Here is a 22,616-nt window from a genome sequence, read left to right as displayed (position 1 = left end):
GAAAAGCCACAACTGAATTTGACAGCGAGTGCTGATTACGTTTTATACCCGGGCCACGATACAATCCTTTCAGTTTACTCAACCCAAATTCGTGATGGTGATGCGTTAATCATTCCGACTGCGCGTTTTATTCCCCGAGGAATCATTATCGCGACCTGCTTTGTCCGTTTTGCACGTGGGTCTGCGCCGCTTATCGTTACAAATTCCACTTCTGAGACGATACCCCTCACTGAAGGCACCACGCTCGCTTCCGTTGTGGCTGATGACAGTCTGTCTCTGGTTCCCCTCTGCTCTGTGTCTTCCGTTCCCCTGTCTTCAGATTCCGGCCCCTCACGTCCCACCCTGGCAGCCACGACTAGCGAAGACCTCACGGCGTTCGAAACGAGACTCCTACTTGAGCTGCTCGAAAAACACAAAAATTCATTTGACTGCATTTCCGCCAACCTTGGACAGACGTCTGTGGCAGAGCATCGTATTGAGACAGATGGGACTCACATTGTTCGCCGTCGCCCGTACCGTGTGTCGTCGTCGGAACGGAAAGTCATCGAAGAAAACGTCGCGGACATGCTTCAACGAAACGTTATTCGACCTTCCTCGAGCCCGTGGTCTTCTCCTGTTGTTCTGGTGAGAAAACAAGACGGTTCCGTACGCTTTTGCGTGGACTATCGGGCTTTGAATAGGATTACCCGGAAGGATGTATATCCGAAGCCACGCATAGATGACGCGCTGGACCATCTACAAGGGGCTGAATACTTCTCTAGTCTGGACCTGCGATCTGGCTACTGGCAGATCCCCATGCGCGAGTCTGACAAAAAGAAAACGGCGTTTGCGACTCCAGACGGCTTGTACGAATTTAACGTAATGCCTTTTGGCTTATGCAACGCCTCAGCCACATTTGAGCGCATGATAGATATGGTCCTTCGCGGCCTTAAATGGAAAACATGCCTGTGTTACCTTGACGACATCGTCATCTTTTCGTCAAGTTTTGCGGAACATCTGCAGCGTCTGGACGAGGTGTTGACTTGCCTGCCAAAGGCTGGTCTGACTTTGAACACCAAGAAATGTCATTTTGCTACCAAATCGATACAGGTTCTTGGTCATGTCGTCAGTAAAGATGGCATACGCCCCGACCCAGACAAAATTTCTGCTGTAGCCAATTTTCCTCGACCTCACCAGCAAAAAGCGCTGCGTAGTTTTCTCGGCCTGGCGTCCTATTTTCGCCGTTTTGTCCGCAATTTTGCTACTCTCGCTGCACCTCTGAACCAGCTAATAAATTCTGATACCCCCTTCGACTGGAGTGATGGCTGCGAAAAGGCCTTCCAATACCTCAAGCAAGCGCTTACTTCCGCACCTGTATTATGCCACTTTGATGACTCGAGACCGGCGATGCTCCACACCGACGCTAGTGGGCATGGCATTGGCGCCGTTCTGTTGCAGCGCGATGTTCACCACCGTGAGAGGGTTGTTGCTTACGCCAGCCGCTCTCTGACACGAGCGGTGAAGAATTATACGATAACGGAACAGGAGTGTCTCGCCGTTGTGTTGGCTGTGCAAAAGTTTCGGCCATATCTCTACGGCCGACATTTCACCGTCGTCACAGACCATCACGCCCTGTGCTGGCTGTCTTCATTGAAAAACTTGTCGGCACGCCTGGGACGCTAGATTCTGCGATTGCAAGAGTACGACGTTACGGTTACCTACAAGTCCGGACTCAAGCATGTAGACGCAGACGCACTCTCGCGGTGCCCGCTGCTGCCGTCTGCAAACGACATGGCGTCACTTTCTCATACACCGCCATCATCAGTTGCACCTGTCGACTACGCACCGGCTGACGACCGCCACGACTTGGTCGATCATCAACGAGCAGACAGTTACTGCCGGAAAATAATGGATCAACTCGCTGGTTCGACACGTCCACCGAATAGCCGCCTGCGTCGCCAACTGCGACAGTTCCAGCTCATAGACGGTGCACTGTATCGCAGAAACCACCACCCAAATGGCGCCACATGGGTCCCAGTTGTGCCTCGTTCTCTCCGGAGTCGCGTCTTGCAAGCTTTTCATGACGACGCCAACGCCGGCCACCTTGGCTTTCAAAAGACGTACGACCGCATTCGAAGTCGCTTCTTTTGGCCAGGACTCTCGTCCAGTGTGGTGAAATACGTCGCTACTTGTTCACCCTGTCAGCACCGAAAACGCTCTACGGCACCCCCTCTCGGTCTCCTCCAGCCTGTTCAGTGTCCAACTACGGCATTTGAAGTGGTCGGAATTGATTTGTATGGGCCCTTACCGACGACATCCACTGGTCACCGCTGGATCGCCACGGCCGTTGATCACTTGACTCGCTACGCGGAGACAGCGCCACTTCCCTCGGCTAGCGCTGGCGACGTCGCTGCCTTCTTTTTGCGACACATACTGCTACGACATGGAGCCCCTCGCGTACTGTTAAGTGACCGCGGCAAGATGTTTCTATCTCAGATCCTTGCCGAAGTGCTTCGTGCCTCTGATACCTCCCACAAAATGACATCAAGCTACCATCCACAAACGAACGGGCTCACCGAACGTTTTCACCGCACGCTCTCTGACATGATATCAATGTACATACGCCCTGACCACCGAAATTGGGACACTATATTACCTTCAGTCACCTTTGCTTTTAACACGGCAGTTCAAAGCACTACAGGGTACGCGCCTTTCTACCTTGTCTACGGCCGTCATCCATCGCACGTGCTTGATACCTGTTTCTTTACCGTTCCTGTGTCCGCTTCTGCGTCGTTCCCGGAAAATTTCGTGTCTCGGATCGACCACTGTCGGCGACTGGCTCGCATGCGCACAGAAGCAAGCCAACAAGACCGCAAAGAACACTACGACGCTGTTCACCGGTCCGTTTCTTTCCGACCTGGTGACGAAGTTTTTGTCTAGACACCGGCTCGCTCTCCAGGCCTCTGCGAAAAATTCCTGCACCGGTTCCCTGGTCCTTACAAGGTTCTTGAGGCTACCTCTCCGGTGAACTATCACGTCACCCCCGTTTGTGGAAGTTCGGACCGCCGTCATCGTGGCACGGAGATTGTCCACGTTTCCCGCCTCAAGGCTTTCCACCGACGTAATCCGCAGTAAAACGCGACCAGACGGCCGCTCCCGCCCAGGGGGGGGGGGGGAGAAATAGTGTGAGACCAGTGGTAGCCTCGTTTGTGGAAGTTCGGAGCGCTGAATGCAATGTCACAGTGGAATGCAATCATCACTGGCGCCCGGTTGCGGCCACGGCTTCTTCATTTCTGTATATACTCATCATCAACGATTCTTCTACCTTCTCGAACTATCATCATCGGTAACCTGGTTCGGTCGCCATCTTGCCGCCTTGCAGCTCGGCCTACGAATAAAGCGGTTTGCGCGTACTAGTCTGCCTTCGCCTACCATCGGCCTTACAATATATATATATATATATATATATATATATATATATATATATATTGTGAAGACCTCTACCACTTCAGAGAGGAAAGCAGGGAAGCAGACCTAAGGCAGGGCGGTGTTTATTCCGGTGGTCGTTACTAAGCAGCCAGCCGAACCAACGAACTCCCATGATTATTAGGATCGCGCGATCCCTGGAATACGATGATGCCCCCACTCTATTCGGTCCCCACTCTGGGCGCGTGTTTTTCTTCCTTTCTTTTTTTCTTACGTACATATAAACAATGTTAACTTGACCAACTGTAGTGAAAAAAGAGCCTAGCAACACCCCTATGCCTCCTTTGGCGTTGTACACTGCCGACCTATCTTTCTCTCTATATATATATCTATATATATATATTTAAATTTATATACAAATATATATATATATATACATATATATATACGGTCGAAGAAAAGAAGTTTCCAATGGTCCAGAAGAAATATCAAAAAGTAGAGTCCGCCGCACGTCTCAAAAAACAAAAACAAACATGTTTACTAACGTTTCGACTGGAGGTCCAGTCTTCATCGGAGGGAGACTGGACCTCCAGTCTAAACGTTAGTACATATGTTTGTTTTTGTTTTTTGAGACGTGCGTCGGACTCTACTTCTTGATATATATATATATATATATATATATATATATATATATATATATATATATATATATATACATATATGTGTGTGTGTGTGTGTCGACGCATATATATATATATATATATATGTGTGTGTGTGGGCCGGGCGCTATGTCGGGCGAGAGAAAGTACCCTCAGGCAGGACGAGCATCCGTCGCAAGGCAAAACAGATTTTATTTTGTCGGAATTCTGCCAGACCCCGTGTTCTCGTGCGCTCGCGTGGCTGCGCAACCTGTGATCACGTCGATCGGGCTGCTGCTTGGGAAGCGGCGCTCGATCCAGCGATGTCGCTGGAGCTGCTGTAGAGGGCTCCCCCCCAAGAGAAGACCGAGAGTTACGATCGAAAAAGTCATGCGAAGTTCCAGTGGACACGTAGGGGGTTCTTGTATGGGGAACAGGAGGTTCGAACGAAGTGACTTCGACCAGAGGCTCGAAGTACGCAGGCTTCAGTCGTCCAATGGCCGCGGTGTATTTGGTTCCATTGATATCCACTACAAAAGTAGTCGAGTGACGGGGAACGACCAGATAGGGGCCAAGGTAATGAGGCCGCAATGGTCCTCGCACGATTCCGTAGCGCACAAACACAGGCTTGGCAGTTTTGAGGTCAGGCTGCGTGTAAGTTATCGGGTACTTTGCAAGGCATGTGGGTCGAGGCCGAAGGTGCCCAAAAATCTCTCGTAGGTGATCGACGTAGCCACTTGCAGGGACAGGTTGCGAAAACTCGTCAAACAAGTCCGCTGGCAAACGCATATGTGTACCATAGACAATCTCAGCAGACGTGCACGAGTGGTCCACTTTGCACGCGCTCAGGATTTTGAGGAGCGTAAGTGGTAGTCGTTGGAACCACTCTGTTGGGCAATCGCGTGCAGTGATTGAAGGCTTAAGGTGTCGGTGAAAAATCTCGGCGAGGACGCTTGACTGCGGGTTGTACGCAGTGTTTGAAGACGAGTCGTGCCGAGGAGGTGAAGTCGTTCTGTTAACTGGGAGGACTAAAACTTCCGGCCGCGATCGTTAACAGTGGAAGGGCATCCGTAGCGCGAAACCCACGTAGACACAAAGGCTGAACCTACTGTGGGGGCTGCGATGTCGAGAACAGGGCAAGCTTCGGTCAAACGTGTGAATCGGTCAAAACAGGTCAGGATGAACCGGTAACTTTGTCAAGGGGGTAGAGGGCCAATGAGGCCAACGGGAACGACAGAAAAGCATTCATTGGGCTTGAGGAATGGCATGGTAGGGGGAACGGAATGCCGTTGGGCTTTACGATGGCACGGCGTGCAGGCCCGTACCCAGTCTACGTGGCCAAACGTAGCGAGACGCAATGAGTTTTTGACATGCCCAAATGCCGGGTTGGGCTATGTTGTGGATATCGTCAAACATCCGGCGACGATGTGAGGCAGGCAGGAATCGACGGGGAACATCTGTGCAGGTGTCGCAGACGATGGTCACACCATGAAACCGTACGTCTTTAAGCTTGATTGCTGTAGGTGCTCCATGCAAACGGCAGAGCTCGTTGTCGTTGGCTTGCATCGCAGCCAGTTCGTGTACATCAAGCGGGTCGGTATGTGCTTCGTGCGTTCTGGGTGAAATAATGGCATTTAGATCGTCCATGCGACTCGGAGTGTCTGCGGAGGAATTCGTCACATCACTGACGTGCTCGATGTTGGACGTAAACTCCGAGAGGTATGCTAGTTGACGCATTTCTCGTTGAGTGTTGAGGGTGTCAAAGCGGTTCAAGGTGAACGTCACCGGCTTGTGATCGGTTAAAATCGTGAACTTGTGTCCTTCGGGGTGAAGTTTGAAGTGATGAACAGCACGGAACGTGCTACCAGTTCGCGGCCGCAAACGCTATGTCACGTCTGAGCCGGAGCCATGCGCTTGGAGAAAAACGCTAGCGGTTGCCATGCACCTTTAACTCGCTGCTGTAGGACAGCTCCACCGGCAGAACTTGACGCTTCTGTCATGATGATGATGATGATGGTTGGATGTTTATGGCGCAAGGCCAACTGGGGCAAACAGCGCCAAAACAATAGTCATATAAACTAGTCAGTAAACTAAGCAAAAACAAAAGTAAAATCACAAAACGACAATGAGCATGACTGGTGTATAGGGCCAGATTTCATTATGCATGATAGGAAATGAGGTTTAAAAACTTGACTTCTGACGAAAACTAAAACACACGTTTCACGGAAACAATAGCATCATCACCTAGAAAAAACAACGGATGTAGGGGAATATTGTCTGTAGAGTTCTCTGAAGTGTTTGTGTGTCGTGTTGTGTGAAGTTCCTTGCATGTGATTAGTATGTCCACTACGGATAGGGCCTCTCCGCACCTGCTGCACTGGGGTCTAGAAGATCCCGTCAGCAGATACGAGTGCGTTGCATGGGTGTGCCCTATCCGCAGCCTACCCAAGGCGACTTCCGTGTGTCTGTTGTGTGAGTCAGTTGTGTATCGTCCCAAGTGTGGCTTTATTACGTGTAGTTTGTTATCTGTCTGTTCATTCCACTGTGCTTGCCATTTCCTACGAAGGTGTTGTCGAATTTGTGGCTTAAGGTCACTCTGTGGTAGCATTGTTATATCTACTGTGTTCCTTAGTGCAGCAACTGCGGCGTTCTGATCCGCAACCTCATTGCCAGCAATCCCAGCATGGCCTGGAACCCAGCACAACACCAGAACAAGTTTTTGGGCATATATAGACATAATAGTGTTGAAAACCGTATGTACAATTCTGTTTTTGCATGGCTTGTATGATGCCAATGCGCGCACAACGCTCAAGGAATCTGTATATATGATGGACTTCGAGATTTTGTGTTCAAGAATGTGTTGTGCAATGAGTAAGATGCCATATGCTTCAGCTGAGTAAATTGTGGTGTATGTGCTCATGGTTCTGCATGCATCAAAGTTTGGTCCATGAGCAGCGCCAGACACTATGGTTGCAGTTTTGGATGCATCACTATAAAACTCTGCATATTGATACTTGTACTGGAGGGACAAGAAGTGCTGCAAAATTGCAGTTTGTGGTACCCTGGTTTTATCAATATTCGTGAAAGACAAGTTTCGTTTCGTGTCCTACCGCGACAAGGATGGCCCTGCCCGTGCGCGTGGTTTCCAGTCTAGCTATCTGCGCCGTTGCTTGCGCCTCTATGATCTCGCTCAGCGTGTTGTACAAGCCTAAGTCGAGCATGTTCTGTGTATTTGTGTGGGTGTATAAGCCCAGCGCAGCTTTGTATGCCCGGCGTATGAGAGCGTCGAGCTTATTGCGTTCGGCCGTGGTCCAGTTGTGAAAGGCGGCCACGTACGCCAGGTGGCTTATGACGAACGACTGGACCAGCCTGAGCGTTCTGCGTTCCTTCATGCCGGCGTGCCTGTTGGCAATCTTCTTGACGAGGCCGAGTGCTCGGCTTGCTTTGATTTGCAGTTGCTTGACGGTGTGAGCATTGCGTCGGTGTTCGTGGATGTGTAGTCCGAGGACTCTGATGGTCTCTACCTCGGGTATGGCCGAACCGTCGCCCGTGCACACTTGTATGTTTACCGCCTTCCCGTTCGTGGGGTTTCGCGGGGCCTTCAGGATTAGTAATTCCGATTTGGCGGGGAAGCATTGCAGGGCCCGGTTCCCTCGAGCTGGTCTTCGACCGCTTTCACCGCGCACTGGAGCGAGTCTTTGATCTCTCCGTCACTGCCGCCCGGCACCCAGATGGTGATGTCGTCGGCATAGATTATGTGGTTGACGTTGGGGGTGGTACTGAGCCGTTCCGCAACCCCGATCATCACCAGGTTGAACAGCGTCGGAGAGATCACCGCTCCTTGCGGCGTGCCCACGCTGCCCAACGTTTTCGTTGGTAGTTCTAAGTCTCCGGCCACGATGGTCGTTGTGCGTGCCGTGAGGAAGTCTCTGATGTAGGCAAACGTCCTGCTTCCCATGTTGACGCGGGACACCTGCCGTAGTATGGCGTCGTGGCGAACGTTGTCTAAGGCGCCTTTTAGGTCCTGGCCCAGGATGGCGGCGTTGTCGACGGATCTCTTATTATCAATAATATCGTGCTTGAGAAGCAGCATGGCGTCTTGAGTGCTGAGGCCCGCACGGAAGCCAAACATCGTGTTGGGGTAGTGCTCGCCGTCCTCGAGATACCTTTTCCATCGGCTAAGTAGTACGTGCTCCAGCACCTTGCCCACGCACGACGTGAGCGAGATGGGACGCAGGTTCTCGATGTCTGGCGGCTTGCCCGGCTTGGGTATTAGCACCGTGCGAGCCTCCTTCCACTTTGGGGGTAGGGTGCCGCTCCGCCAGCACGCGTTGTAGAACGTCGTGAGCGCGGTGATGGCCTCGTCGCTCAGGTTTCGGAGTTCCTTGTTGGACACGCCGTCCGGGCCGGCCGCCGACTTGCCGTTGAGCTTTTGCAGGACCGCACGCACCTCCCACTCTTCGATGTCGGCGTCGAGCGCCTCGTTGGGCTCGCCCTCGCAGTCCGGTAGCGGAGTCGGCGGCGTGGCCGGCAGGTACTTAGCGTCCAGTCTGCGCCGCACCTCGTCGTCCCCTAGCTCCCTGCGAGCCTTGAGGAGGGTGCGGGGCAGGACGTGCTGCTGCTCCCCTTTGGTCTTACTGTCGTCAAGGAGGTGGCGCAGCAGCTTCCAAGTCCTACTCTTGTGTAACTGGCCGTCGGCCTCTTGGCATACGGCGTGCCAACGTTGGCGGTTGAGCGCTGCGCAGTGCTTTTCGATTTCCTTGTTAAGGAGCGCCACGCGCTTGCAAAGCGTTCGCTTGCGCTTCTGAGTTCGCCATCGGCGTTTCAACGAGTCGCGTGCCTCGATGAGGTGCGCGATCCGGCTGTCTACCTCGTTGACTTCGTCCTCGGCTTCGAGCTCGGTGGTGGCCCTCTTTGCTTCCCGTCGGATCGCCTCCGTCCACCTCTCTATGTCGTCTATGACGTTGGGTACGTTCGCTAGGTTGGTCCGGAATGCGTTCCAGTCTGTGTGCTTGTGTGTGCGTTTGGGGCTCGCCCTGCCTTTTAATGGAACGGTTAGCTCGAGGAGACAGTGGTCGCTGCCGAGCGTCTCAGTGGTGTTTCTCCACTTCACCTTCGCGTTGTTACTGAAGGCGATGTCCGGGTTTGTGTCCCGGTGCATTGACGTCGGGGCGTGTCTGGTCGGGATCGAAACGTCGTTGACGAGGTGGTAGCCGGCCGCTTGCGTTTCCGTCAGCAGACTCTTTCCTTTTGCCGTGTCGTGGCCGTAGCCCCATTCCGTGTGCGGCGCGTTAAAGTCGCCGCAGAGCAGCGTCGTGTGGTCTTCGGCGAGCCGCTTGAGCTTCCCCACGATTGTTCCGTATCGTTGTTGCGCGTACCGGGGTTTCGCGTGTGCGTTGGTGACGTAGACGTGCTCCTTCTTGCTGCCGCGGCCTACCACCAGCTCCACGGTTAGGTGCTCGACGTTCGCGGTGTGCGCAAGCGTATGCTCCAGGCTCGTTATGCCTTTCTTGACGAACGTGCAGGCCCCACCGCTCACTCGGGCTGCGCGTTCCGGGCCCTTGGGGTGTGCTAGGGCGTAGGTGCGGTACCCCGGCAGTGTCGGGGCGTGTTCGCTGTGAGTTTCTTGCAGCAAGATCGCGTCCGGTCGGCGTTCCGCTTGCGTTACGTATTGCGTGAGTGTCGCCTTCCTCCCTCGCAGGCCGTTGATGTCCCACTGCCATACGAGGAGGTCGTGTTGTTTCGGTTGCGTCGTCTTCGTCGTCATTGCGGGGACGGTCTGGGTGATGGTGTTGTTGAGCGCGATCGCGACGTGAGCTTCTTGCACAGGGCCGCTAACATGTTCTCTATCTTGTCGCACCGGGCTTTTAAGCTCAACAGCATCTCCGGCTGGGCTGCTTCCACGGCCGATAGCCGGGTGTTGAGCTTCTCAAACTGTCTATTTGTGGCGTCTTGGTAGCTTTGGAGCTCTTCCCTCGTTACGTACTGTTGCCGCGCGTCGTCTCGCGCCATCGACTTGAGCGCGCGCCTCCTCTTGACGGGCTCGTTCTCGGCTTCCATGTCGTCGTGCATTGCCTCGACGTTTGCGCCTTCGGTTGCGGAAGGGTCGTCGTCTTGTGCGTCCTCGACCGGTTCGAGTGGTATCCTCACGGGCGAGCGGGCGGCCGTCGGTGGCGTCGTCCTCCCCAGCGAGGATGTCGGAGTGCTCGTCTCCGGCGACGATGACGGTTGCCATTTCTCGAACATTTTCTCGAGCTTGCCCTCGAGAAGACCTTTGTACTCCAGAAAGTACACGAGCCTACGGTTTATCATCTTCTCGAGGAGCTTACACAGGCAGCTTGTCAGGGCGATGGGACGATAACTTGCGGGAGAGGAAGGGTCCTTCCCCTCCTTCAGAAAGGCCACAATTATGGCCTCCTTCCAAGACCTTGGAAGCTGCCCCGAAAGCCATATTCTGTTGTACAGGTGTAGGAGTGTCTCAAGAGTGTCTGCGTGTAGGTGTTGTATCATGGTGTATGTAATGCTGTCTGCCCCTGGAGCTGAGCGCTTACAATTGGAAAGAGCAACCTTCAGCTCATGAATTGTGAATTCAGAGTTGTAAGCAGAATTCGACTTGTTCTTGTCTCGTAAGGGCTTCTTTTCTGCATATGTTTTGTGTTGCATGAAAGTATTAGTGTAGTGTGCTGAGCTGGACACGTGTTGGAAGTGTTGTGCGAGTGTGTTAGCCTGGTCTTCCAGTGTGTCCCCTGTTGTACTAACCAGGGGCAGGCTGTGTGTCTATTGTCCTTTTAGTTTTCGTATTCGTGTCCAGACTTTGTGTGTATCAGTGTATGAATTGAGGGAAGTGAGGAAGGTGCGCCAACTCTCTCTTTTCGCCTCACGACGCACTCGCTTCCCAAAAGCCTTTGCCCGTTTAAAAGAAATGAGGTTATCTGACGTGGGGTACCGGCGAAGGACACCCCACGCCTTGTTCTGGGCCTATCGCGCCCGCCTGCAGTCCTCGTTCCACCAGGGCCTCCTTGGGCTGCGGGACCCACTGGAGGCCTGGGGAATGGACTTTTCGGCGGCGTCGAGGATGTGCGCCGCGACGAGTTGGGCGGCTTCCTCAACGTGTAGGTGTTTTATGGATGTGTGGTGTAGTTGAGATGTTTGTGTGAATGTGCTCCAGTTTGCTTTTGTTTGATTAAACTTTTTATGGGAAGATGGACTGCTCGGGCCTATACCTATATACGTTAATGAAGTGGGGAAATGGTCACTACCATATGGGTCTGTGCCCACACCCCAATCAAGACATGGAAAGAGAACTGCGGAACCAATAGCCAAGTCAAGATGCGAGTATGTATTGTGTCCTAAGTTATGGTATGTAGGCTGTTTTTTGTTGAAAAGGCATGCTCCGGAGGATGTAAGAAACTTCTCTATCAGGCGACCTCGGGCATCCGTTCTGGAGGAGCCCCAAAGAGAGTTGTGCGCATTAAGATCACCTGTTAGTATGTATGGTTCGGGCAGCTGATCAACCAGTGCCTCGAAATCAGAGCTCAGAAGTGCAAAATCAGGAGGAATGTAAATGGAGCACACCGTTATCAACCTATTAAATATTGTCGTACGGATTGTTACAGCCTCAAGGACAGTGTTCAAAGTGACAGGGTGGCAGGCTAAGGATTTCCGGGCGACAATTGCCAGACCTCCTGAAGAGTGTGCGCAGCCAACCCTGTCCTTTCTGAATACCATGTACCTATTTAAGAAATTTGTTTGTTTATAATTGAGGTGGGTTTCCTGGAGAAACATGATACTTGGCTGACTGGCATGCAGAATCTCATACACATCGTCAAGATTTTTAAGGGGGCCTCTGCAGTTCCATTGGATGATGTTTTCAGTTCCCATTATTTAAATTTAAGAATAGCTGGAGTGTGTGTGTGTTTTGGTTCATGTGTCGTCTTACGGGGCTGTTATTCTAGGATTTCTAGGCCTTTCTGTGGCCTTGGACATCGGAGGCCGCTCCTTGCGCTGCGTTGCAGGCACGAACGGCGCGACATCCATCTACTCGTCGGATGCCAGAAGCGTGCCTGGCGGACCAGGCCCCTCGGACTTGGCCCCCTTTCGGGAGCCTTTTGTTTTAACCGCCACCGCCGAGGGAGTCCGGGACACCAAAGGTGGCACGGGAGGTGCGGTGGCGGTGGGAGCCGATGCGGGACCCCCGGTGTCCATCCGGTCGGCACCCTCCAACGCACTGGAGGACGAGGAGGCAGAGGCGGGAACGGCACCGGTCCCTACAGAAGAGGTTGTCACCACAACCGCTGCTGCCTCAGCAAGCGCCGTGGCAACGCATTGGGCTGCCTGAGGCACCCCAGGGGGGGCGCAGGAGCGACCAGGTCAGACTCGCTGAACTGCGTCCCTGTGGACACCAGACGCGGCTCCGCCCCCCGGCGAGCGGCGTTGGCGTACCTCCCCAGGGGGAAAGAGGCGACCTCTTTCGTGCCTCTGGGAAGGTGATGTTCTCAGTTACCTTCACATTAATGATCGCCTTCTCCTGCTTAAACTTCTCGCACGTTCGAGAGTAGGCGGCATGGGGTCCCTGGCAGTTGGCACAGGTGAGGGTTGATGATGGACAATTAACAGATGGATGATCATGCTGAGCGCACTTTGCGCAGGTCAGACGACCACGGCAGGAGTTGGTTCCGTGCCCGAACCGCTGGCACTTAAAGCAGCGGCGCGGGTTCGGAATGTAAGGACGAATGGAGCATCGGATGAACCCTGCGTTGATATGGTCAGGAAGTGAGGAGAAGTTGAAGGTCAGGATAATATGTTTCGTGGGGATTATCTTATCATCTCTACGCATCGTGATGCGGTGCACGGCTGTGACACCCTGATCCTTTAGACCTCAAGAATGTCGGCATCTGTCTCGTTAAGATGATCTGCCTCAGAGATCACACCTTGCGAGCTATTCAGGCTGCGGTGGGGTGTGAACCTGATGTCCAGATCGACCATTTTCGTCTGACCAAGAAGTGTGGTTGCCTGCTGCTGGTTTTTACCTCGACGAGCACTTCGCCTGTGCGTTGTTTTTTGGCATGGTAGGGTTTCCCAATTATTCCATTAAGGTATTTGGTAATCAAAAACACTGATTGTGAAGCAAGAGGGCGGGCTGTGTCAAGAGATTCGATAACAAGGAAACGAGAGTATTTGTCTGGCTTTGGGAAGCTCATGCTTGGAAGTGGAGGGAAAGATACTTCGGTGCGGCCCCTTTTCAGGGACCGATCACGTTTGGAGGGGGGTTTTGAATTGTCTATACAGCATAGAAAAAAAGCAGGGGACGGGGGTACTTTCTTGTCAAACCTTACCCTGATAGCCTGAGAGGTCCCGGAGCTCCCTGCCTGCTAAACAGACAGGGAGCCCATCCGCCGGAGCTTGACCTGGGCTCCGACGGCCACCGTTTGAGGCTTCTACCCTTCACCTTTAAACACATCACCACGGTAGGTTACAGTTTATGTTGGGGGCTCGGGGTCCGCGGTGTCACCAACACCGTCACCGTGAATACTCAAGGTGCCCCGTGCGGGGGCTTCTGTCATGAGTGCCAAAGGAAAACTTGGATTAGAATGAGACATCAGTACAGCGTCGGCGAGAGCGCGTTTGATGGCTCTAAATGCACTGTCAGCTGAGCGTCCAAGCAAGTGAAGCGGATGAGCGTTTGGTGGAAATCAGCCTGTCGAGAGGTTCGGCGGGGAAAATCCGACTGCCACCTGCTCGTGGTCCCCCCTGCCAGCTGGCTGGGCAAAGGCGGTTTCGGCTGCCTAGCTTTGGTCGGTTGCACACAGAGGCGGTGGGTGAGGGCCATGTCTCACCCGGGGATGCAAAACCACAAGGGAGTGCAGCGACTCCCTGGAGCTGTATGGGCCAGTTCCTGCCCCAGAGCCGATGCTGGACGCGAAGGCAGGCCCGGACAGCCTGGGTGGCTACCGAGGTTGGCTCTGGGAACTTGGCAAAAAGCGGTGAAAAAGGTTCCTTTATTAAAGGACCGCCGCAGTAACCCCACGCGGGCATGACTGCTCGCTGCCGACACGAAGGTTCCTGGACAACAGGATTCAGGGCCTTCGATAGGTGCTCATGATGGCCAATGTCTCTGGCCTTTAGTAGCGACCAGTCTAGGAGGCGCGCACTTGCTAGGACCGAGGAAAGAGGGATTGGCTCACTTCTTAGGGAAGCTTCTCGTTCTCAGTGTCGGGAGTAGGGCTGCTCCTACTCTATAAAGATTACTCCTTCCACCTGATGACTGCTGCCCGTATGGGGAGGGGTTCCCTGGTGGGTGAGTGGTTGGCATAGGAGTACATAAGAGGTCCACCGAAACCCTATAAGTCACATAGGCCTTCCTATGGAGATAGGTGACTCAGGTGCACATAGGGATCGACGGATGCGTACAGGGTACAGTTTACCCCGTCTGTCGGACAGTTAGCTTTACCAGTATCCGAAACCGTTGGGACAAGGGGGATTAGTACCTATGTAGGCTGGGCACGGTCTCTTGAGTACTCGGGGGACCTGGTGGGTGCTAGCTGGGGGGCTGGTTGTGAAAGGAGTCCAGAGACTAGGTGTCGTCACTCCGTCGCAGCTTCTCCCTGTTCTTCGATGTCGGAGCTCAGAGGTTTGGAACCTATAGTGGGGTCCGCTGAATTCCAATTGGCACCGTCTGACGCCCATTCTGAGTTTTCAGGCCCATTTTAGGAGTCAGACATCTAAGGATTAGAAGAAAAACGTCGCTGTCCCCATTCCCACCCTCTTTCCCATAACCCATTCCTTATCACCACCATCCACATCCCTTATCCCAACCTTTCCTGCTACCGTCCCAGGGGAGATCAGGGGAGTCTCCCCGGGCCCGCTCTCCTGGCTGTGGTGTCGCTGTGTAGCATTTTTTCCTTTTATTTTCCACTTCTGTGGGTATTTCCTTCTCATCAAAACTCTAGTTGACCTCGGTCCAGTTTGTTTATTTTTAAATGGCGTCACCCGTGATACGTATGTGGTACGGGGTGGGCGTTAATTTTATATTATAGCCCTTTAGCTTTATGTCGAGAGGTTCGAGCAGCGTGGCACAGTTACTAATGAAGAGGCGGTAGAAATTTACCAGTCCTAGGCATTGGCGGACCTTTGTCACCGACACTGGCTTGGGGATATAGATGTGATCCTGGGGCTTAGAGGAGAGTGGGCATATACCAGTGGCGTACAAACGATGACCAAGTAAATCCGGAGCCGTTGCAGCAAACTCGCTCTTGGAGACGTTGATGACGATGCCGTGAGCAGCGAGACGCTCGAAGAGGAGGCGAAGATGCTTCAGATTATCTTCTATGCATGTGCTGGCCACCACAATGTCGTCAACGGTGGCGTAGATGAATGGTAGCCCTTGTATTACGGCATCAGTGAAACGCTGGAATCTTTGTGCAGCGTTGTGGAGTTTAAATGGCATGCGCAGAAGTTCTAATAGGCTGAAAGGGGTTGTGATGGCAGTTTTGGGGATGTCTTCTTCGGGCACGGAGATCTGGTGGCCACAATAAGAGAATATTGTGGCCCCGTAGAGAGTGGCCGTGAAGTCTTGGAGGCTGGGTAACAAATAGCGGTCAGGAACAGTCCTGCTGTTCGACGACAGGTAATTTCCGCAGGTGCGCCAGTCACCAGTTTTTTGGGGCACCATTTGCAGTGTTGATGCGTGATTACTAGATGATGGATGGATGATGCTCAGTTACATGATGTGCTCGAACTCCGCACGGGGCGACTTTGAAGTTCTCAGGTGCGAGCCGCAATTGTCGAAAGAAAACAGGAGGGCAGTGGTGATGATGTGATGCTGGACGTCGTGACGAACAACATGAATCCAGTCAGGTGCCGCTGTCACGGTTGGGACGTCCCGCAGCAGGGTGGTGAATGGTTCATCAGCAACTGTAGCACAGGATGGTGCTACATTAGTAGCTGCCTCCCTGACACACCTTGCACTTAGAGGAGTGTGGTAGCATCAAGAAGTCGCTGCCGCTTTAGATCGACGAGAAGTCCATGTTTTGCCGGGACGTCGGCACCGCGGATGGCTGTGCGAACGTCGGCGACAAAAAAAACCCAGCAGAAAACTCCGCGGAGCCCCACGTTTAGAGTGAGTGAGCGTTCCTTGTAGACGGGTATGCGTTCGCCGTTCGCCGCTTGTAAATGCGAGATGGCACGAGAAGCACGATCCGAACGTTTAGCGGGCAAAACACTAACCATGGCGCCGGTATCCACGAGAAACTTCTGTTTAGTGGTGCGTTCGGTAACGTGAAAGAGGCGACATTGCAGAGCTGGGTCGAGATCGCTTGTCGTCGTTAGCGGTCGGCCAGGCCGTTTCCCGTCTAAGCGCTGGACAGACGGCAGTGGCGGGCGCCAGCGCCGAAACGCCGGTGATAGTAGCAAATAGCGTGGTTGGGCGAGTTACTGCAATGGCGCCCTGGGCGGCGCCGCTGCGACGACGAGTGACGACGTTGACGGGAACGTTGCGGCGAGATATCGCGGCGTGTTGCGGCAACGATAATCTCCTCCAGACGATCACAAAGGCTGTCGAGTCGAGATGAAGCGGACTCACTCGGATCAGGAGCGGGGTGCTAGCACAGGGAGGAAACGGAGGCTTACCCGGCGCAACCGAGGCCACTTAAGAAAAGGGGGTGGCGACCTCCATGACTTCGTCTGCCAGCGCGGCGAGTGGCTGCAGATCTATGCCTGCGGAAGTGGCAAGGAACATTTCACACGTTGGAAGATAGGCGCTGAAGGTAGAGCTCAGGCAGCAGTGTGTCATCCAAGGCGTGAGAATGCGTGCCAATCAGTTGCTTCATGCACCGTAGCATTTGTCTTGGCCTGCGGTCACCAAGCCCCTCTTACGAGAGAAGCTCATGGATGCGCGTGAGTTCCGAAGCAGCTCTGCGCTCCAGGAGTGCACCCTTGAGCTGGTCGTGAGGCGCTGTGGGGCAGTTGTGGTTGAACGAAGCGAGGATGACGGAGATCTCCTCTGCGGATGCTGGTGGAAGCGCTTCGACAATGTGAAAAAATTTGGTTTCTTTGGAGGTGGTCCGAGCCAGCTGGAATTGCGCCTCTGCTTACAGAAACCAAGTCGTCGGGTTGCGCTCCCAAAATTGCGGCAGCTGAACGGTCAAGACTGAGACTGCTTCGCCGGCTTCTCTTGTAAAGGTTGAGTCCTGGTTGTCGAGGGACAAGGCTCTACATTAACCTCGGTGGTGTGATCGCTAGGGTCACCAGTTGTAGGGCACTATGTCGGGTGAGAGAAAGGAGCCTCAGGCCGGACGACCGTTTGTCGCAAGGCAAAACCGATTCTATTTTCTCGGAACTCTGCGAGACCCTCGTGTACTCGTACGCCCGCGCGGCCGCGCAGCCTGTGATAATGTCTATCGGGCTGCTGCGCGATGACCGGCACGAGGACCGGCGCTGGATTTAGCGATGTCGCTATCATGATGATAGTTTGAATTTTTTTGGCACAAGGCCAGCTACACAAAGCACGCCAAACAAAAGTGTATAACAGCAACAGTGCCTACTAAAATCTGTAAGCCAGAATAACAGTAAAATCAAATAAAGCAAAGGTGATGGCTGGTGTATAGGGACAGTTTTGATTACGCATGATAGGAAATGAGGTCTGAAAAGTTACCATCCGACAAATATTTGAGAATTCGTTGGACAGAAACCATGGCATTGTCACCCAAAAACAAGGAAAGGTGTAGCGGAATGTGTTTTCTGTATATTTTCTTGAAGTGTCTGTGTCTTGTTTTGTCGAGTTGCTTGCATGTGGTTAGGATGTGAACTATGGATAGGCCCTCCCCACTCCTGCTACACACGCGTCTTGGAGAGCCAGTGAGCAGGTGTGAGTGTGTTACATGTGGGTGGCCTATCCGCAACCTAGCTAAGGTAACTTCAATGTGCCTGTTGTGTGAGTCAGTTGTGTATCATCCCAGGTGTGGCTTTATTACGTGTAACTTGTTATCTCTGTGCTCATTCCATTGTGCGTGTCATTTGTTACGAAGGTGTCGTCCAGTTTGTGGCTTAAGGTCACTCTGTGGTAGCGTTATGACACTGTGTTCCTGAGTGAGACGGGAGCGGCCCTCTCATCAGCAGCCTCATTGCCAGCGATCGCAGCGTGGCCTGGATCCCAGCACAAGAACATAAAGAATTTTTGGGCATATATAGACATGACAGGATTGAGGACTATACTGACAATTCTGTTTTGGCACGGCTTATGTGATGCCAATGCGCGCAGAACACTCAAGGAATCAGTATATATGATGGACTTTGGAATTTTTCGTTCAAGAATGTGATGTGCAATGGGTAAGATGCCATATGCTTCAGCTGAGTAAATTATAGTGTATGTGCTCATGGTTCTACATGCATCAAAGTTTGCCCTATGAGCAGAGCAAGACAACATGGTTGCTGTTTTTTATGCGTCACTATAGAAATCTGCACACTGATACTTATACTGCCAAATAGCAGTTTGTGGTACCCTGCTTTTATCAATTGTTATAAAGGACAAGTCCCAAAATACAGGTTGAAGCTGCCAGGATGGTAAAACGTTAGTAAAAGATGTTTAAATGTCTTAAAAAGAGATATTGAAACTCGAAGCTTTCTGTCTCACCCTAAGTGAGAATGGCAAAGAAACGGACGGGTGATTTACAAATAGTGGAGATGCGGATGTATCATTCAAAACAGGTTTCAAAGGATGGTTTCAGCGATGATGTTTTAAATGTGGAGTGCAAGTCCATGCACGTTCGATGGTCCTCAAGCCACCACTTCCTAAACTCCGCATACAAACTTTGGACGGGGCTAGTGCAGAAAGCACCCTACGCAAACCGAAGCCCCAAGTGTAGCACTGAGTCGGGAATTCTTAATGCTGTTTTTGTCACCGGCCCATTCACCACACTGCCATAGTCATAACAAGACCGCAGCAAAAAAGTATACAGGCGTAGCAGGAGTTCTTTGTCGGCACAATACAATTGGTGTGACAGGACCTTCGGATATTCTTTTTTGGGACATTTATGCTTCAGCTGCTTGATTTTAGCAATAAAGGTGAGTTTGTGTACAAACACAACACCTACAAACTTGTGCTCTTTGTTCACAGGAAGCGACAGGCCATCTAGAGTAATGCCTGGGTCTGGATGAACCCCACGATTCCTGGAGAATGCAGCGCAAGAGGTTTTTGCAGGATTCAGTCTAAAACCATTGTCTGCCCAGCCGGCGAGTTTTTTTATGCCCAGCTGGACTCGACGTTTGGAGATTGACATATTACATGATTTAAAGGATATCTGGATGTCATCTACGTACATGTAATAGGAGATTGAATGCTTTACCAAGAGAGTTTATCTTTATTTATAAAAAGGGTGATGCTGAACAATACAACTTGCGGCGCGTCATTTTATTGCACGTGAACCTTTGAGAGTGCACTACTGACTCTCACGCGAACGATTCTCTCCAACAAGCAACTAATAAGGGTATAAACATGTTACCCGAGACACCGAATGACTTGAGGCCACTACGTATGCCGTAACGCCATGCGGTGTCATAGGCCTTCTCTATGTCATAAAACACCATACGACAGAACTGTCTGTGAACGAAGGCAACCTTTATATGATTCCAACTCAACCAGTTGATTGTTGGTGGATCTCCCCACCCTGAAGCCAGCCTGGCAGCTCTTGATAAGACCATTGTACTCTAAGAAATACATGAGTCTCCTGTTCATCACCTTCTCGAAAAGCTTGCACAGGCAGCTGGTCAGTGCAATGGGTCGATAACCAGAGGGAGAGAAAGGGTCCTTCCTCTCCTTCACGAAAGCCACTACAATAGCCTCCCTCCAAGACCTTGGAAGGTGCCCGGAAAGCATATAGGAGTGTCTCAAGAGTGTCTGGGTGTCGGTGCTGTATTATGTTATATGTAATTCTATCTGCACCTCGAGCTGAACGTCCGCACGTGCTCAGGGCAGCCCTCAACTCATAAAGTGTGACATCAACGTTGTAAAAAGTTTTTCATTTGTCTTTGTCATGTAAGGACTTTTTCTCTGCAGATGTTTTGTGTTGCAGGGAAGTGTTAGTGCAATTTGCAGAGCTGGACATGTGTTGGAAGTGTTGTGCGAGCGTGTTGCCCTGGTCTTCCAGTGTGTCCCCTGTTGTACTAACCAGGGGCAGGCTGTGTGTCTGCTGTCTTTTTAGTTTGCGTATTCTTGTTAATACTTTTCGTCTATCGGTGTAGGAGTTTATTGATATTATAAATGAGCGATAAGTATCTCATTTTACCTCACGGCGCAGGCGTTTTCCAAACGCCTTGGCCCGTTTGAACACAATAAGGTTACCTGACGTGGGGTACCGACGAAGGATACCCCACGCCTTCTTCAGGGCCCCTCGCGGCCGCCAGCAGCCCGCATTCCACCACGGCCTACTTTGGTTGGGCAGAGCACCAGAGGAGTGGGGAATGGACTTTTCGGCAGCGTCGAGGATGTGCCCCGTGAAGAGTTGAGCGGCTTCATCTACGTGTAGGTGTCTTATGGTTGTGTGGTGTAGTTTGGATGTCTCTGTAAATGTATTACAGTTAGCTTTTGCTTAATTGAACCTGTTCTGGGAAGATGGGCTGCATGGACCTTTACCTATCTATGTTAGTGAGGTAGGGAAATGGTCACTACCATATGGGTCAGTGCCCACACCCTCCCCAAGACATGCAAAGAGAACTGCGGAGCCAATAGCCAAGTCAAGAAATGAGTGTGTGTTTTGTCGTATGTTAAGGTATGTAGGCTGTTTCTTGTTGAAAAGGCATGCTCCCGAGTATGTTAAAAACTTCTCTATCAGGCGACCTCGGGCATCCGTGCGTGAAGATCCCCAAAGAGAATTGTGTGCGTTAAGGTTTCCTGCGAGGAGGTATGGTTCGCGCAGCTGGTCAACAAGCGCCTCGAAGTCGGAGCTCGAAAGTGCAAGATCGGGAGGAATGTATATAGAGCATACCGTTATCAACCTATTAAATATTATTAAGCGTATTGCTACAGCCTCAAGGACAGTGTTCAAGCCTCAAGGACAGTGTTCAAAGTGACAGGGTGGCATGCTAATAGTTTCCGGACGAATATGGTCACACCGCCAGAGGTGTGCAGCCATCCCTGTCCTTTCTCTATACCAGCTAACTATTCAAGAAATTTGTGTGTTTGAAATTCAAATGTGTTCCTTGGGCACACTTTACACTTGCTGATTAGCATGCAGAATCTCGTACACGTCGTCAAGAATATTCAGAAGGCCTCTGCAGTTTCACTGAACAATATTTTCGCTTTCCATTTTTAAATGTTCAGAGCTACTGGAGTGTGACTATTTATGTAAGCTCTTTCGGGGCTTGGACTCTTGGAAGAGTTTTGTTACCTTCTCTGGAGGTTTGGATGAAGGGACTCGCTGCTTCTGCTGCAAGGCAGTCACGAAAGGTCCCACATCCCTCTAGTCACCAGATTTGTGGGGAGTAGCCGGCGGACCAGAACACTTTGACTTGGCACCCTCCCCGGTGCCATTCGTTGGAGCCGTTGTCGCCGAGGGCGTCAGGAGCGCCCCGAGTGGCAGAGGTGGTGTGGCAGAGGCAGGACGTGCCACGGCTGCCTACGTCTCCATGTCATCCGTGCCATCGCGTGCGCTTTGGGCCGGTGGAGAGGAAGCAGTGGGTGCAGTGGCATCCCCAACAGACGCGGCTGCAACCACAGCCGCTGCTGGCTGAGCAAACGGGGCAGAGGTAGGTTGGGCAGGCAAGGCAACCTGAGAGGGGCGGGCGAAGGCGGGACCAAGTCCCGCTCGCGGTACTGGTTCGCCGCCGAAACCAGACGGCGCTCCGCCTACCGGCCAGCCGCGTCGCATACCTCCACAGGGAAAAAGAGGCGAACCAGCTGGGACGCTATTCTACCTTTTGTCACGTACGCCTACAACACCGCTATACAACAAACCACAAGATTCTCCCCAATCTTCCTCGTCTACGGCCATTCCTCTTCTTCGGGACTTTACATGTCTTTCCTTTCCGCACCCGGTCCTTCTACAGCGAGCCTGCCCGACCAGTTTGTTGCCCGGCTTGCGCACTGCCGCAGTCTAGCCCGTATGAACACGGGTGCCTGCCAAAACAGCCGCAAGTCGCGCTACGATGACAGCCATCGTTTGTCTCCTACCAACCTGGGGAAGAAGACCTACTGTCCATCCCTCTCCGTGCCCCTGGGTTATACGACAAGTTCCTTCCCCGCTTCATTGGCCCCTACACAATCCTCGAGCAGACCTCGCCTGTTACCTACCACGTAACACTCACTTCCGGTGTCAGTGACTGCCGGTGCCGTGGAATTAGGATCGTTCATGTTTCCCAAATCAAGCCTTTTATTCGACGGGCTTCCTTAACCAGGCCAGGATGACCGCTTCCGCCGAGGGGGGAAAATATTGTAAGCGCGAATCTTAAATGACCCGTCATCAGGCCCTAGCTGACTATCATTACTTGCCAATACCACCTTCACGTTTTGTCATCGTCGCTGCACTCTATGCGGCCATCATCATCTCATCATTCTTGGTCTTTCTCAAACACGCCATCTTC

The sequence above is a fragment of the Haemaphysalis longicornis genome, unplaced genomic scaffold (assembly GCF_048455015.1).
Source record: "Haemaphysalis longicornis isolate Haplotype H1 unplaced genomic scaffold, Haemaphysalis longicornis Haplotype H1 scaffold_10, whole genome shotgun sequence".
In the NCBI taxonomy this organism is placed as follows: Eukaryota; Metazoa; Arthropoda; class Arachnida; order Ixodida; family Ixodidae; genus Haemaphysalis; species Haemaphysalis longicornis.
This window is presented reverse-complemented; position numbering follows the sequence as displayed.